This window comes from Microcebus murinus, unplaced genomic scaffold (genome assembly GCF_040939455.1).
Source record: "Microcebus murinus isolate Inina unplaced genomic scaffold, M.murinus_Inina_mat1.0 scaf002_hap2_Mmur4.0, whole genome shotgun sequence".
NCBI classification, from domain to species: domain Eukaryota; kingdom Metazoa; phylum Chordata; class Mammalia; order Primates; family Cheirogaleidae; genus Microcebus; species Microcebus murinus.
Genome location: NW_027438948.1, coordinates 1,185,732 through 1,196,829, shown reverse-complemented (window position 1 = coordinate 1,196,829; position 11,098 = coordinate 1,185,732). Strand labels below are relative to the sequence as shown.

Genomic DNA, 11,098 nt, shown 5'->3' with positions numbered 1-11,098 from the left:
GGGGGTGGGCCAGGCGAGGAGAGGAAGGGGGCTGGAAGGTCTCCACCTTGGCGAGTCCAGCCGTGGAGGCGCATCTTGTGTGAGTGTGAGTGAGTGAGTGTGAGTGTGAGTGTGTGTGTGTGTGTGTGTGTATAGAGAGACAGCCCCCCACCCCGGCCCGCCGCTCCCTGCCCGCCCCGCCCCACCCCGCCTGTCACCCCCGTCCCTCGGAGCCCGCCGGACCCGGCCGGTGAACTCAACAGGCCCGCCCGGTGCGGGTCAGCGCCGGCGCGGGGCCTGGGGCGGGAGGAGGCGGCGGGGAAGCGCAGAGAGGCTCGGCTTCTTGAGCGGGGCAGGGGCGCCCTCCGCCGTCTAGGGCCACACCACCCTGAACGCGCCCGATCTCGTCTGGTCTCAGAAGCTAAGCAGGGTCGGGCCTGGTTAGTACTTGGATGGGAGACCGCCTGGGAATACCGGGTGCCGTAGGCTTCTTTTTTTTTTTTTTTTTTTTTTGTTTTGCCTCTTGTTCTGTCCCCTCTCTGGGAGCGAGGCGGCGGCCCGGGGCGGGGGTCACCCCCACCCTCAGCGCCCGCCGCGGTGCCTGGCGCCCCAGCCCGCACCGTGGGGCCTCCTCTTGTCCCAAGCCGCGACACCGCCGTCACGCGGCAGCATGCGTGGCTTCTGGACTGTCAGGTCTCAGACCAAAGGTCTGCTCTGTGGGAACCGACACGCTGGAGGAAACCTTGAGAGTCTGAGAGGGGAGGGAGTTCCAGAAGAAGGCCAGGATGTCATTTTGAGGGAGTATGTGACCAGAACTCGTCCCGTTGCTTTTGGGGTTCTATGGGCTACACGTAGGAATCTTTGGTGGTGGCACCTGATGTTGGGGGATCCGGAGTCACACCCAGACCTGCCCCACAGGCCTCCTTTTACTTTTCTCTTCGGATTCATTATGTTTAAAAAGTGTCTCTTATCTCTATGATTGCATTTTCTTTTCTCTCTCTTTTCAAGCAGATGATGGGAGTCCAAGTATTAAGGTGACATGTGTTGCCCGTGCCCCCCTCCCCCCTGTGTTCTTATTCATTAACCTCTGATGTTGTTCCAGCGTATTGTGGGGGTACCAATGTTAAGGTCGGGTACGTTGCCCTCTCCCAGCCTCCCCCCTCGGGTCAGAGCCTCAAGTGCGCCCATCCCCCAGTCGGTGCGCACCCACCCCATTCCTAATGGAGGTGTATGCCCATCCCCTCCCCCCACCCGCCCGACACCCACCCGATGAAGGTGATTCCTCTGTGTCCACTTGGGTGTCCGTCGGTTCGTACCCATTTGCTGGTGAGCGCGAGCACGTGGTGCTCGTGTGTCCATTCTTGGGCTACCTGGCTTACTGGAACGGGTTCCAGCTCTGGCCAGGAGAACCACGAGAGGTGCCCTCTCACCGCTGCTCCTCCTAGCTGAATAGCACTCCGTGGTGTCCACGCGCCACATTTCATTTACGCACTGGTGGGTCGATGGGCACTCGGGTCGCTTCCAGGTCTTTGCGATTGTGACTTGTGCCCTGACTCTAACCCTAACCCTTACCCAGCCCCGTCTCCTCCTCGGCCCCTGCCTGAATGACTCCTTCCCGCCCGGCCTGTCACCTGTCACCGTCCTCTGCCCCTGCCTGACACGCTCCTCCCCGCCCGGGCCGTCACCGTCCTCGGCCCCTGCCTGACGGGGCTCCTCCGTCGCCTGGGCCTTCCAAGGGCTTGGTGTGGACGCTGGTTCCAGGACGCCCTCCCAGGAACCCGGTAGCAGGGCGGCCGCAGCGTCTCGCGCCACCCAACCGTCCGCCGGCCGGCGGCCGTCGCTAAGTGGCCTGCGGGGGACGTGCCCCCACTGTGGGGCGGGCGCCCAGCCTGGTGTCTTCTCTGAGGCCCCGTGGCTGCTTTTCCCCCCCCCCCGCAAGGGGAGAGCCGCGGAGGTGGGGACCGCCTCCTCGTGGGGACGTACACCCAGCTCTCCACGTCGGATTCCGGGGCTCTCTGTCCTGCCAGAAGGCCCAGCTGGCCTGCGGGTCCTTAGAGTGGCAAAAACATCCGAAAACTGAGATTGAGGGTCCGGTGGTTGTCTGCACTTTTGTGCTGGGCACCCCAGGGAGGCCCGGGGGCTGGCTGGACAACGCGGTCTGCTGGGCGGGGGGGGGGTTTGGAGGAGCAACTGATGCCCTTTGCACTTTGGGTAGCAAGTGTCTGAGGTGTCTCTGAGCCCTGCGCCATGTCGGGGGTGGGGGTGGGAGGTCGGGGGGGGGGTGGAGGAGCAGGAGGAGGAGGAGGAGGAGGAGGTGGGAAGGGCCGTGGCCTGCAGTCGTGTTCCCGGGGTGGCTTCTTCCACAGGCTGCTTGGCCTGGGCTCCCTGCACCTGGGCCTTTGGAGGACTGGCCCTGTGCTTGCCAACGCTTCCCCTGCAGGGACCCAGAGCTGGGAGGTTGCATCTCTCAGCCCTGGGTCGGGCAGAGCCCCAGCGGGCCATGCCCACAACCTCTCTCAGCACGGGTCCCCCAGAAGGCTCCTTTGGGACCAGGATTCTCTTGCGGGTGACTCTTTAAGGTCTGGCCCCTGGATGGAGGGGCACCAGGAGTAGAGGAGCAGGAAGGGGAAGGGGGTGGCCGTGCGAGGGGACACTTTCAGGCCAAGTCCCAGCTTCAGCCTGATCCTCCTGGGAACCCCGGGGTGTACGTCACACCTCCTGGTTGTCCCGCTCTGAGACAAGGAGCCGGGCTTCGCATTCCCCCAGCAGCCAGTCGTGGGCTGAGGACACCTGGGGCGTTGGGAACTCCCTGGCTTCTCCTTGGCTTAACATCTGGAGCTGCTTGTGAATCGTGCCGCCACACACACCCGAGTGCAGGTGTCTTCTGCACAGACTGCGGGCCTCGCTCTTCTGAATGCCGCTAGCTCGCCACCCACCCACGGGTGAACCTGGTCAGGGTACTTTCTCTCGGGGGCAGACTCTGATCCTGGCGGGCTACCGGTGTCTCTGTTTGCTCGTTTCTTTCTTCCATTTCGGGAAAGGCTTCCTTACTGGGTGTGGAAATCTCCTATGCCTTTCCTCGCCTATTCTGTCAGCTTTAAAATTCTCTTTCAGTTGCCACCCTCACAGATGGATTAGGAAACTCTTTCCGGTGCACTCATTAGTGAAATGACCTCAATGAAGCTGGAATCCAATATCTAATCGCCGATTTTTAGCGAGTCCACACGCCAGGGTGGTCGGGGTCCAATGCAGCCCCGGCCAGGCCCAGGCCCCTTGGACTGGGCCACAGGAGGACACAGAGGAGGGTCCCGGCCCCCACGGTCGCGTTGCCGGCAGTTCTCCAAGGGCTTGGGCGTTTTCCAGAGGTAGGAGATGGAGGGGACTGATTTCTTCAGCGCCCCACTAACCACGCCACCCCACCCATGGGACACATCCCTAGAGAGACAGAGAGACGCCCCATACACTCGCTCCCCTCCCCCATGCGCTGTGCCCCAGCCCGGGCCCGGGGGAATAGGCGGCAGCCCACCCACAGGGTGGGGGGCGCAGCTGAAAGGGGTTGTCGGGGAGGGCGGCCCCTGCCTGGGGTCAAAGGGCGGGCGACCCGCGCGTGCGCAATCGGCGGGGGCGGCCACGAGCTGGGGGTGGGCCAGGCGAGGAGAGGAAGGGGGCTGGAAGGTCTCCACCTTGGCGAGTCCAGCCGTGGAGGCGCATCTTGTGTGAGTGTGAGTGTGTGTGTGTGTGTGTGTGTGTGTGTGTGTGTGTGTATAGAGAGACAGCCCCCCACCCCGGCCCGCCGCTCCCTGCCCGCCCCGCCCCACCCCGCCTGTCACCCCCGTCCCTCGGAGCCCGCCGGACCCGGCCGGTGAACTCAACAGGCCCGCCCGGTGCGGGTCAGCGCCGGCGCGGGGCCTGGGGCGGGAGGAGGCGGCGGGGAAGCGCAGAGAGGCTCGGCTTCTTGAGCGGGGCAGGGGCGCCCTCCGCCGTCTAGGGCCACACCACCCTGAACGCGCCCGATCTCGTCTGGTCTCAGAAGCTAAGCAGGGTCGGGCCTGGTTAGTACTTGGATGGGAGACCGCCTGGGAATACCGGGTGCCGTAGGCTTCTTTTTTTTTTTTTTTTTTTTTTTTGTTTTGCCTCTTGTTCTGTCCCCTCTCTGGGAGCGAGGCGGCGGCCCGGGGCGGGGGTCACCCCCACCCTCAGCGCCCGCCGCGGTGCCTGGCGCCCCAGCCCGCACCGTGGGGCCTCCTCTTGTCCCAAGCCGCGACACCGCCGTCACGCGGCAGCATGCGTGGCTTCTGGACTGTCAGGTCTCAGACCAAAGGTCTGCTCTGTGGGAACCGACACGCTGGAGGAAACCTTGAGAGTCTGAGAGGGGAGGGAGTTCCAGAAGAAGGCCAGGATGTCATTTTGAGGGAGTATGTGACCAGAACTCGTCCCGTTGCTTTTGGGGTTCTATGGGCTACACGTAGGAATCTTTGGTGGTGGCACCTGATGTTGGGGGATCCGGAGTCACACCCAGACCTGCCCCACAGGCCTCCTTTTACTTTTCTCTTCGGATTCATTATGTTTAAAAAGTGTCTCTTATCTCTATGATTGCATTTTCTTTTCTCTCTCTTTTCAAGCAGATGATGGGAGTCCAAGTATTAAGGTGACATGTGTTGCCCGTGCCCCCCTCCCCCCTGTGTTCTTATTCATTAACCTCTGATGTTGTTCCAGCGTATTGTGGGGGTACCAATGTTAAGGTCGGGTACGTTGCCCTCTCCCAGCCTCCCCCCTCGGGTCAGAGCCTCAAGTGCGCCCATCCCCCAGTCGGTGCGCACCCACCCCATTCCTAATGGAGGTGTATGCCCATCCCCTCCCCCCACCCGCCCGACACCCACCCGATGAAGGTGATTCCTCTGTGTCCACTTGGGTGTCCGTCGGTTCGTACCCATTTGCTGGTGAGCGCGAGCACGTGGTGCTCGTGTGTCCATTCTTGGGCTACCTGGCTTACTGGAACGGGTTCCAGCTCTGGCCAGGAGAACCACGAGAGGTGCCCTCTCACCGCTGCTCCTCCTAGCTGAATAGCACTCCGTGGTGTCCACGCGCCACATTTCATTTACGCACTGGTGGGTCGATGGGCACTCGGGTCGCTTCCAGGTCTTTGCGATTGTGACTTGTGCCCTGACTCTAACCCTAACCCTTACCCAGCCCCGTCTCCTCCTCGGCCCCTGCCTGAATGACTCCTTCCCGCCCGGCCTGTCACCTGTCACCGTCCTCTGCCCCTGCCTGACACGCTCCTCCCCGCCCGGGCCGTCACCGTCCTCGGCCCCTGCCTGACGGGGCTCCTCCGTCGCCTGGGCCTTCCAAGGGCTTGGTGTGGACGCTGGTTCCAGGACGCCCTCCCAGGAACCCGGTAGCAGGGCGGCCGCAGCGTCTCGCGCCACCCAACCGTCCGCCGGCCGGCGGCCGTCGCTAAGTGGCCTGCGGGGGACGTGCCCCCACTGTGGGGCGGGCGCCCAGCCTGGTGTCTTCTCTGAGGCCCCGTGGCTGCTTTTCCCCCCCCCCGCAAGGGGAGAGCCGCGGAGGTGGGGACCGCCTCCTCGTGGGGACGTACACCCAGCTCTCCACGTCGGATTCCGGGGCTCTCTGTCCTGCCAGAAGGCCCAGCTGGCCTGCGGGTCCTTAGAGTGGCAAAAACATCCGAAAACTGAGATTGAGGGTCCGGTGGTTGTCTGCACTTTTGTGCTGGGCACCCCAGGGAGGCCCGGGGGCTGGCTGGACAACGCGGTCTGCTGGGCGGGGGGGGGGTTTGGAGGAGCAACTGATGCCCTTTGCACTTTGGGTAGCAAGTGTCTGAGGTGTCTCTGAGCCCTGCGCCATGTCGGGGGTGGGGGTGGGAGGTCGGGGGGGGGGTGGAGGAGCAGGAGGAGGAGGAGGAGGAGGAGGTGGGAAGGGCCGTGGCCTGCAGTCGTGTTCCCGGGGTGGCTTCTTCCACAGGCTGCTTGGCCTGGGCTCCCTGCACCTGGGCCTTTGGAGGACTGGCCCTGTGCTTGCCAACGCTTCCCCTGCAGGGACCCAGAGCTGGGAGGTTGCATCTCTCAGCCCTGGGTCGGGCAGAGCCCCAGCGGGCCATGCCCACAACCTCTCTCAGCACGGGTCCCCCAGAAGGCTCCTTTGGGACCAGGATTCTCTTGCGGGTGACTCTTTAAGGTCTGGCCCCTGGATGGAGGGGCACCAGGAGTAGAGGAGCAGGAAGGGGAAGGGGGTGGCCGTGCGAGGGGACACTTTCAGGCCAAGTCCCAGCTTCAGCCTGATCCTCCTGGGAACCCCGGGGTGTACGTCACACCTCCTGGTTGTCCCGCTCTGAGACAAGGAGCCGGGCTTCGCATTCCCCCAGCAGCCAGTCGTGGGCTGAGGACACCTGGGGCGTTGGGAACTCCCTGGCTTCTCCTTGGCTTAACATCTGGAGCTGCTTGTGAATCGTGCCGCCACACACACCCGAGTGCAGGTGTCTTCTGCACAGACTGCGGGCCTCGCTCTTCTGAATGCCGCTAGCTCGCCACCCACCCACGGGTGAACCTGGTCAGGGTACTTTCTCTCGGGGGCAGACTCTGATCCTGGCGGGCTACCGGTGTCTCTGTTTGCTCGTTTCTTTCTTCCATTTCGGGAAAGGCTTCCTTACTGGGTGTGGAAATCTCCTATGCCTTTCCTCGCCTATTCTGTCAGCTTTAAAATTCTCTTTCAGTTGCCACCCTCACAGATGGATTAGGAAACTCTTTCCGGTGCACTCATTAGTGAAATGACCTCAATGAAGCTGGAATCCAATATCTAATCGCCGATTTTTAGCGAGTCCACACGCCAGGGTGGTCGGGGTCCAATGCAGCCCCGGCCAGGCCCAGGCCCCTTGGACTGGGCCACAGGAGGACACAGAGGAGGGTCCCGGCCCCCACGGTCGCGTTGCCGGCAGTTCTCCAAGGGCTTGGGCGTTTTCCAGAGGTAGGAGATGGAGGGGACTGATTTCTTCAGCGCCCCACTAACCACGCCACCCCACCCATGGGACACATCCCTAGAGAGACAGAGAGACGCCCCATACACTCGCTCCCCTCCCCCATGCGCTGTGCCCCAGCCCGGGCCCGGGGGAATAGGCGGCAGCCCACCCACAGGGTGGGGGGCGCAGCTGAAAGGGGTTGTCGGGGAGGGCGGCCCCTGCCTGGGGTCAAAGGGCGGGCGACCCGCGCGTGCGCAATCGGCGGCGGCGGCGGCGGCGGCGGCGGCGGCGGCGACGGCGGGGGCGGCCACGAGCTGGGGGTGGGCCAGGCGAGGAGAGGAAGGGGGCTGGAAGGTCTCCACCTTGGCGAGTCCAGCCGTGGAGGCGCATCTTGTGTGAGTGTGAGTGAGTGAGTGTGAGTGTGAGTGTGTGTGTGTGTGTGTGTGTATAGAGAGACAGCCCCCCACCCCGGCCCGCCGCTCCCTGCCCGCCCCGCCCCACCCCACCTGTCACCCCCGTCCCTCGGAGCCCGCCGGACCCGGCCGGTGAACTCAACAGGCCCGCCCGGTGCGGGTCAGCGCCGGCGCGGGGCCTGGGGCGGGAGGAGGCGGCGGGGAAGCGCAGAGAGGCTCGGCTTCTTGAGCGGGGCAGGGGCGCCCTCCGCCGTCTAGGGCCACACCACCCTGAACGCGCCCGATCTCGTCTGGTCTCAGAAGCTAAGCAGGGTCGGGCCTGGTTAGTACTTGGATGGGAGACCGCCTGGGAATACCGGGTGCCGTAGGCTTCTTTTTTTTTTTTTTTTTTTTTTTTTGTTTTGCCTCTTGTTCTGTCCCCTCTCTGGGAGCGAGGCGGCGGCCCGGGGCGGGGGTCACCCCCACCCTCAGCGCCCGCCGCGGTGCCTGGCGCCCCAGCCCGCACCGTGGGGCCTCCTCTTGTCCCAAGCCGCGACACCGCCGTCACGCGGCAGCATGCGTGGCTTCTGGACTGTCAGGTCTCAGACCAAAGGTCTGCTCTGTGGGAACCGACACGCTGGAGGAAACCTTGAGAGTCTGAGAGGGGAGGGAGTTCCAGAAGAAGGCCAGGATGTCATTTTCAGGGAGTATGTGACCAGAACTCGTCCCGTTGCTTTTGGGGTTCTATGGGCTACACGTAGGAATCTTTGGTGGTGGCACCTGATGTTGGGGGATCCGGAGTCACACCCAGACCTGCCCCACAGGCCTCCTTTTACTTTTCTCTTCGGATTCATTATGTTTAAAAAGTGTCTCTTATCTCTATGATTGCATTTTCTTTTCTCTCTCTTTTCAAGCAGATGATGGGAGTCCAAGTATTAAGGTGACATGTGTTGCCCGTGCCCCCCTCCCCCCTGTGTTCTTATTCATTAACCTCTGATGTTGTTCCAGCGTATTGTGGGGGTACCAATGTTAAGGTCGGGTACGTTGCCCTCTCCCAGCCTCCCCCCTCGGGTCAGAGCCTCAAGTGCGCCCATCCCCCAGTCGGTGCGCACCCACCCCATTCCTAATGGAGGTGTATGCCCATCCCCTCCCCCCACCCGCCCGACACCCACCCGATGAAGGTGATTCCTCTGTGTCCACTTGGGTGTCCGTCGGTTCGTACCCATTTGCTGGTGAGCGCGAGCACGTGGTGCTCGTGTGTCCATTCTTGGGCTACCTGGCTTACTGGAACGGGTTCCAGCTCTGGCCAGGAGAACCACGAGAGGTGCCCTCTCACCGCTGCTCCTCCTAGCTGAATAGCACTCCGTGGTGTCCACGCGCCACATTTCATTTACGCACTGGTGGGTCGATGGGCACTCGGGTCGCTTCCAGGTCTTTGCGATTGTGACTTGTGCCCTGACTCTAACCCTAACCCTTACCCAGCCCCGTCTCCTCCTCGGCCCCTGCCTGAATGACTCCTTCCCGCCCGGCCTGTCACCTGTCACCGTCCTCTGCCCCTGCCTGACACGCTCCTCCCCGCCCGGGCCGTCACCGTCCTCGGCCCCTGCCTGACGGGGCTCCTCCGTCGCCTGGGCCTTCCAAGGGCTTGGTGTGGACGCTGGTTCCAGGACGCCCTCCCAGGAACCCGGTAGCAGGGCGGCCGCAGCGTCTCGCGCCACCCAACCGTCCGCCGGCCGGCGGCCGTCGCTAAGTGGCCTGCGGGGGACGTGCCCCCACTGTGGGGCGGGCGCCCAGCCTGGTGTCTTCTCTGAGGCCCCGTGGCTGCTTTTCCCCCCCCCCGCAAGGGGAGAGCCGCGGAGGTGGGGACCGCCTCCTCGTGGGGACGTACACCCAGCTCTCCACGTCGGATTCCGGGGCTCTCTGTCCTGCCAGAAGGCCCAGCTGGCCTGCGGGTCCTTAGAGTGGCAAAAACATCCGAAAACTGAGATTGAGGGTCCGGTGGTTGTCTGCACTTTTGTGCTGGGCACCCCAGGGAGGCCCGGGGGCTGGCTGGACAACGCGGTCTGCTGGGCGGGGGGGGGGGTTTGGAGGAGCAACTGATGCCCTTTGCACTTTGGGTAGCAAGTGTCTGAGGTGTCTCTGAGCCCTGCGCCATGTCGGGGGTGGGGGTGGGAGGTCGGGGGGGGGTGGAGGAGCAGGAGGAGGAGGAGGAGGAGGAGGTGGGAAGGGCCGTGGCCTGCAGTCGTGTTCCCGGGGTGGCTTCTTCCACAGGCTGCTTGGCCTGGGCTCCCTGCACCTGGGCCTTTGGAGGACTGGCCCTGTGCTTGCCAACGCTTCCCCTGCAGGGACCCAGAGCTGGGAGGTTGCATCTCTCAGCCCTGGGTCGGGCAGAGCCCCAGCGGGCCATGCCCACAACCTCTCTCAGCACGGGTCCCCCAGAAGGCTCCTTTGGGACCAGGATTCTCTTGCGGGTGACTCTTTAAGGTCTGGCCCCTGGATGGAGGGGCACCAGGAGTAGAGGAGCAGGAAGGGGAAGGGGGTGGCCGTGCGAGGGGACACTTTCAGGCCAAGTCCCAGCTTCAGCCTGATCCTCCTGGGAACCCCGGGGTGTACGTCACACCTCCTGGTTGTCCCGCTCTGAGACAAGGAGCCGGGCTTCGCATTCCCCCAGCAGCCAGTCGTGGGCTGAGGACACCTGGGGCGTTGGGAACTCCCTGGCTTCTCCTTGGCTTAACATCTGGAGCTGCTTGTGAATCGTGCCGCCACACACACCCGAGTGCAGGTGTCTTCTGCACAGACTGCGGGCCTCGCTCTTCTGAATGCCGCTAGCTCGCCACCCACCCACGGGTGAACCTGGTCAGGGTACTTTCTCTCGGGGGCAGACTCTGATCCTGGCGGGCTACCGGTGTCTCTGTTTGCTCGTTTCTTTCTTCCATTTCGGGAAAGGCTTCCTTACTGGGTGTGGAAATCTCCTATGCCTTTCCTCGCCTATTCTGTCAGCTTTAAAATTCTCTTTCAGTTGCCACCCTCACAGATGGATTAGGAAACTCTTTCCGGTGCACTCATTAGTGAAATGACCTCAATGAAGCTGGAATCCAATATCTAATCGCCGATTTTTAGCGAGTCCACACGCCAGGGTGGTCGGGGTCCAATGCAGCCCCGGCCAGGCCCAGGCCCCTTGGACTGGGCCACAGGAGGACACAGAGGAGGGTCCCGGCCCCCACGGTCGCGTTGCCGGCAGTTCTCCAAGGGCTTGGGCGTTTTCCAGAGGTAGGAGATGGAGGGGACTGATTTCTTCAGCGCCCCACTAACCACGCCACCCCACCCATGGGACACATCCCTAGAGAGACAGAGAGACGCCCCATACACTCGCTCCCCTCCCCCATGCGCTGTGCCCCAGCCCGGGCCCGGGGGAATAGGCGGCAGCCCACCCACAGGGTGGGGGGCGCAGCTGAAAGGGGTTGTCGGGGAGGGCGGCCCCTGCCTGGGGTCAAAGGGCGGGCGACCCGCGCGTGCGCAATCGGCGGCGGCGGCGGCGGCGGCGGCGGCGGGGGCGGCCACGAGCTGGGGGTGGGCCAGGCGAGGAGAGGAAGGGGGCTGGAAGGTCTCCACCTTGGCGAGTCCAGCCGTGGAGGCGCATCTTGTGTGAGTGTGAGTGAGTGAGTGTGAGTGTGAGTGTGTGTGTGTGTGTGTGTGTATAGAGAGACAGCCCCCCACCCCGGCCCGCCGCTCCCTGCCCGCCCCGCCCCACCCCGCC

At 63.7% G+C, this 11,098-nt stretch overlaps 3 non-coding genes across 3 annotated transcripts; all 3 read left to right on the top strand.

Moving 5' to 3' along the window:
• Nucleotides 1-349: 349 nt before the first annotated feature.
• LOC142866236 (5S ribosomal RNA) lies at nt 350-468 on the top strand. Its single transcript, XR_012916277.1, has one exon. It is a non-coding gene; the product is annotated as a 5S ribosomal RNA (ribosomal RNA).
• Nucleotides 469-3,961: 3,493 nt separating this feature from the next.
• Nucleotides 3,962-4,080, top strand: LOC142866235 (5S ribosomal RNA). Its single transcript, XR_012916276.1, has one exon. It is a non-coding gene; the product is annotated as a 5S ribosomal RNA (ribosomal RNA).
• Nucleotides 4,081-7,614: 3,534 nt separating this feature from the next.
• Nucleotides 7,615-7,733, top strand: LOC142866234 (5S ribosomal RNA). Its single transcript, XR_012916275.1, has one exon. It is a non-coding gene; the product is annotated as a 5S ribosomal RNA (ribosomal RNA).
• The last annotated feature ends 3,365 nt before the right edge of the window (nt 7,734-11,098 follow it).